Source organism: Sapajus apella, unplaced genomic scaffold (genome assembly GCF_009761245.1).
Source record: "Sapajus apella isolate SASKATOON/1434 unplaced genomic scaffold, GSC_monkey_1.0 scaffold105, whole genome shotgun sequence".
Classification (NCBI taxonomy): Eukaryota; Metazoa; Chordata; class Mammalia; order Primates; family Cebidae; genus Sapajus; species Sapajus apella.
Window position 1 is genome coordinate 39475 of NW_022437045.1, and position 5977 is coordinate 45451.

Here is a 5977-nt window from a genome sequence, read left to right on the forward strand (position 1 = left end):
CCTCCACGTGTGTGTGCATGCCTGTGTGCATGATCCCCATCTCCATGTGTGGGTGTCAATGCGTGTGTGTGCATGAATGGCTCGGATTATTCTGGAATCTCCTTTTCATATTTAGAGATAAATTCTTTCAGGTCACCGAATTGACATGTACGCCTGCCTGTTGTGTGGAAATATTATTTCCTCATCTAATAAATGAGGGTGGCTGGGCCATACCTTGCATTTCTGCAGCAGTTCGGCCTTGCCCAGCCTTGGAGGTTCCTGGTGTGGCTGCTCTGACCCTCTCCTGGGAGGGACCAGCTCCCACTCTCACCTGCAAGCCTGATTAGCAAACCTGACTTGGTTACTCAAGTGTGAAACTCACACTCAGGCAGGCATTGAAATTCAAGTTTTCCAGAGCTACGCTAAGGGCCAGGAGACCTGAACCGGCTGCAGAGAGGGAGAATTATACCAGACATCTCCGCTCCGGCAGAACACAACCGGACGCAGCTCTCGAAATGGCTTTCGGAGTCAGGAGGTCGTTTGGCCCAGCGAGTCATTTTGTAGATAAAGAGACTGAGGACTGAAACCCAGAACTGAGGCAGGGGAATAGGGAAGGAAAAAAGCGGCAGAGAAGATATGATTATAACTCAAACAGAATAAACTTTTATAAGACATTAGTAGTTTGGTTAAAAAAAATGATGAAGGATACAAATAGAAAATTTCCAGAAAACAAAATATAGATGGGTTAGAAACATTTAAAAAAAAAATTGATCTTGCTGACAAGGAAATGAAAACAAAACAAATGTCAGAATGGGGGAGATAACCCAGCGCTGGCCGGGTTCTGTATCTACACCCACCGGGTTCAAGAAGCTGGATCCACACCCGCCGGGTTCAAGGAGCTAGATCCACATCCTTGCCTAGACTTCTGCTGGGATTTTCCACCACCTTCCCACTAGTGTAACTTGGCCACACGTCCAAATAGCTTTAAAAATAGTCATTCCGTTTGAAACACTGTTTCACTTCCTGGAATTTATCTTAATGAATTAATTAGAGATTTCGACAAAGATTTATCTTCTGATATGTTTGTTGCAGCATTTTTTATGAGGGTGAAAATGTGGAAAAGACATAAATGTCCAACAGCTAGGGATTAGTGAAATAAATGGGGCCCTAGGCAGCCACAAAGGCTCAAACTTTGGAAAAATTAATGACATGAAGAGGCTTATGATGTAATAAAATTTAAAGTTTGCTTATAAAATTGAACGCTTTATTGAAGTGGATATTTCTGGGTGCCAGAATTACAGGTAACTTACATTTTTAACTTTGTTTCTCTGTGCTCTGGTACTGTTCTAAGTTTCTACAATGGACATATTTTTAGCTTCTCATTTTAAGAAAAGGACAAAGAAGGGAGGGTGAACGGGAGGACGCAAGGAGCCAAGGAAAGAATGATTTGTGCAGCTGTTTGCCATCTCCCTGTTAGCTTGGTAGTTGCCACTCGGGGCTTGGTAAAGTCTCCCCGAACCCCTCAATGTGTCCAGCACCCATACCCTGGGCCCTGGCCTGGGCTAGTGAGTGGAGGGCAGCAGTGGACTCGGGAGGTCAGCGGTCGGCAGGTCCTGCAGGAAAACGCAGTGGTGTGCCAGGTCAAGGGCAGCCTGCGGGCCCCCAGCTGACGCCTGGTTCCAGTGCTCAGTCAATAGACTCAGTGGTTGTGGGGTCATTGGACAGCCCCTGGCGCCCACTTTCTCGGACGCGATTCAAGACTTTATTGTTCCTGGCACTCTGGAGTTTTATTTTTCCAACATGAGTACCCCGTCCCTGCTCCCAGAGTGTGGGGCTGTCTGTGTGCTGGCTCTGCACAGGGACAGTCCTGGCCTCTTCCTATCCTCCTGCTGCTGGGTGACATGTGCCCTTCCATCCTCAAGTGGGCTGGTCTGCTTAGTGTCCCTAGGGGCCTCCCCACAAGTGGTCTTTGCAGAGAAACAGCAGCAGCATTGAGCCAGGAGCAAGGCTGGGGGCAGGCGCCTGACTGAGTGGACCCGACATGACACTCAAGTAGGAAAAGGTGGTGACAAATTGATAGCAAAGCAACAGAAAGGGACCAGGGAGCCCCGTGGTAATGTCAAACATCCCCCCGATGGGCACCGACTCCACAGACGCCAAAGTCAGAGACACCCGAGCAACCAGGGAGACCCGTCCCTCCTTTCCTGAACAGGTCATGGTCACCAGGAGGGCCATGCTTGGGACAGGTGACCGCAGCCAGTGGACACAGATGCTCATGTATCTGAGGCTGCAGAAAGGAAAGAGCAAATCCGAGGTAAGGCCTGAGCAACAGCCTGGCCCCCAGCAGAGCCGGCAACTGCCATTGATTCCATTTCCAGCAGGTGCCCAAAGACCACACCGAAAAAAACCAAAGAAGGAAACTCAGGGACGAGGTCGGGGGCCTGGCTGGCGAGTGTGGCAAGACAGCACGAATGTCCCCTTCTCCCTATGCTTAACTCATGTCCAACCCAAGCGGAAGTAGACATGGCTGGCTTGTTGAAAACATGTTCCTCAAAGGAAATCCCACGTGATTCCTTCCGCTGGGACAAAACCCAGACATGTGGCCACACTGAGTGAACACCTGCTCCATGCCAGGCGCCCTTCCAGACTCTGAAGAGCCAGCAGTGCGCAAAGCAGACCCAACGCCTGCCCTCGTGGAGCCCTGAAGGTTAATGAGCTCCAGGTGAGTACTGGGGATGTGGGGAGGGACAGGGATGAGCGTGGCTGGAGAGAGGGGCACCAAGAGTGCTGGCGCCTGCTGGCTTGCTGGGCAGCCTGGCCACCCCGGGAGGGAGCTGCTGCCTAATTGGCTCCTGTCTGTTTCTAGTGGGGTCCATTTGAAACCATCTAACGGCTCAGATCCTAAGCAAGTTCCAGCAGAGGCCCTTGATTGCCCTCTGGAAGGCTAATTAGTCCCAGAAACGGAGCGTCTGTGGGGCCTGCGGGACGGGGGAGCCCTCAGCCGGCACAAATGGTGGAGCCGGCATGGGGCTGCCTTCTAATGGCTGTTTGAAGGTTGCTCTGCGTTTGATTGACAAATGCCATATGTCCCTAATGCGCTTCTCTGAGCTCTCTCTTGTTCACCTCTGAAACAGGCTCCTCTTTGCTTTGATTTCATCTATATGATTTTGCCAGTCCCTGTTCTTTAAAGGGAGGAAAGTCCTCACAGCTCATCCCCACACAAGGCCCCAACAGTCCCTGGTCGCCAACTCCCGGCTCTAATGACTGCAGCCGAGTTCTCCAGCTCCTGCCGCTGCAGGGGACAACAGAGCAGAGCAGAGTGGACCACCGGTTTCCCTCACCCCCCACCCTACTCACCCCCTCCAAGGCTGCTGCTCCCCTGCGGAGGACGCTCAGAGCCACTGGGAGGAAAAGCCTGGTGACTGCTGTCACGAAGGTCCCAGAAGCCCAAAAGGCTCAGCAGACGCAGGCGGCTAAGAGCACCCGATGGGTTGCTGGCCTGGGCCTTAAACAGCCACGTGTGTCGAGGGAATGTGCTGGGTGCCAAACCCAGGGGCGACCAGAGCCACCTGCACTGCGTGCTGCCCCCAGGGACTGCAGCTCCCCAGAGCCCTCCTGGAGCCCGTCAGCCACAGGCTTCCTCATGCCCAGCCACGTCCTCACCGAGGGCATGGCTGCCGTCGCCTCCTTGTTCCTCTTGAAGCTGCGACAGAGCCCAGCCGAGGCCCTCAGCATCCCCTCAGCAGCGTGACAGGCGTTATTAACTGGTGCCCTCTCCTTCCTCCTCTTCGCCCCTCCCCTCCCGCTGGCCTTCTCTTCTCCAGGCAATTCCGGAAACTTCTAATTGCTTTTATCAATCTTCTCTCCCAGAGATACATGGAGGCTGCATAGATCTTCTTCCTTGTTCGCCTCTGCTGGCTGGAGATCCTTGACCATGAGGATGGACTTGCTCCTGAAGGGTAACTGGAGGTACGGGAGAAATTAGCAGCTGCTTCAGCTGTCACTAAGTGCAAGTGACAAGCCCATTACCATGCTCTCTAATGACCACCTGAATGTTTCCCTTCATTTTGTCAAAAATAACATCCTCATCGCTGCACAGGACCCCACCCGGCACCTTCTGTTGCGTGCTTCCTTCAGGCCAGTGTCTTCCTTCGCTGCCACCATCACAGCTTCTCTGTTCTTTAGGGCCCCCTTTCTCTGTCATCCATCCACTCCACCCCATCCAGGAGCACCCCCATACCACCATTCCCCGGCGCAGGACAGATACCAGCCACCTGCTCTGTGTTCCCTTGGGAGGCGGCAGCACTCTTGGGGCCCATAATGGGAGGTGCTGCTGCAAACATCAAGACCAAGAAGTCGCTCTGCCCCAGCATGCTGTTAGCACAAAGTGGCCTTCACCATCCACTGAACAATGGGGACTTTCTGGATGTGAGTGCCAAGGGCTTGCAGGCGCCAGAGGGAGTACGCGGAGTGGCACCTGCAGTCACAGTCCGCTGCTACCATGGGGAGCGCCCAGTGCTTTCCTCTGACACTGGGGGAGACCTCCTTCCAAATCAGCTCTGGGGGTCTGCGTGCCCAATGGGGCGTTTCTGGTGTCCATGAGTACTAAAGGTCCCCGGGCCACTTGACACCAGTGGGATTCTGTGTTTACTGCACAGAGGTTGCAGCTGTCCCTTCGCTCCACGGACCAGAGGGGGATGCATAGGGGCCTCCTTGGACCGATTAGGAGTTGCTCATCACCTGGAGGGCCCCCGGGCCGTCCTCCTGCCTCACCACTGCCCTTCACGGAGTCCCCCCCAGGGGACACATCTGTGTTCCCCAAGCCCCCCTACACTTGGGCAGACGGAGTCACTCCCTCCCAGGGAAGAGAGGCAGGAAAGGAAAACCACAGCTCATAAATGGTCCACGATGTCACTGAGGAAAGAGGAAACACTGCCTTTCCTCCTTAACAGCAAAATCAATCGAGGCCCAGTAAGCTAACGAGAAAACACACCCACAGCTCGGGCAGCTGCTTTCCCGGAGGGTCCTCATCTTCCCACTGCCGAGTGCTTTGCCTCCCAGGGCCCAGCCCCACCCCAGCGCCAAGTTGGGCAAAGGCCCTGCCGTCACAACTGGGGTCTGGGTGGACAAGGGATGTGACCTTGTCGCACACACAGAACACGGCTTCTGACTGTTTTCTCTACTGAGGAAGGAGCAAGAAAACGGGGCCCCTCGTGGCAGGAACCACCCAAGTGGGTGGGAGGAGACTCATCTTGAAGAAACAGGGGAACCAGGCTGGGGTCAGGTAGGGGCAATCGCCATGTGAGTCACTCTCTAAGGTGGGCAAAACCGTAGAGTCACGTGAGTGCTGCTGGGACAACCCTGCCTGAGATGAGGACGGGGACCCGGAGGCCAGGTCAGAGTGACTCCAGCCACCTCTCTCCAGCCCTGCCAACAGGGAAAAGGGCGTGCAACTGTCATGAGAACCTGGAAAGGCAGGGAAGAGTGCGTCTGGCAGCTGGAGAGGCGGACGGCAGGCAGGAGAGACTGGGCACCCCAGGCTGGGGCCACAGGGCTGGGAGTGAGGGGACAACACCATTCGCCAACGGGATGCCATCAGATTCCTCCAGCCACAGAAGGGGCGGGTCCACTGCAGCAGACACATTGGCTAGGGAGCACCCTCAGGGCGGCCCGTCCTGGACTCAGGAATGAGACCAGAGGGTCCTGGGGGCACGGGGAGGGTGACCCAGGACTTCCAGGGATGTGGGACTTTCAGGGCCAAAATGGAGTAAGTCCCAGGAAAGCCAGGACCAGCTGGTCCCCATATCTAGAGAAAAAGTCTCCGGAACTGTCCCTGCACTGCACCCAGCATGCAGGGCTCATGACCTCCAAAACCCACACCCTCACCCCCAACCCCTTCAACACCCACACCCACACCCCACACACCCACACCCCAATAACCCCACACCCTCCAACACCCACACCCACACCCTCCAATACCCACATCCCACACCCTCCA

At 54.8% G+C, this 5977-nt stretch overlaps 1 long non-coding RNA gene across 1 annotated transcript; it reads left to right on the forward strand.

Moving 5' to 3' along the window:
• Nucleotides 1-1808: 1808 nt before the first annotated feature.
• On the forward strand, nt 1809-5638 carry LOC116536918. Its single transcript, XR_004262871.1, has 3 exons — nt 1809-2293; nt 2361-2701; nt 3850-5638. It is a non-coding gene; the product is annotated as an uncharacterized LOC116536918 (long non-coding RNA).
• Nucleotides 5639-5977: the final 339 nt, after the last annotated feature.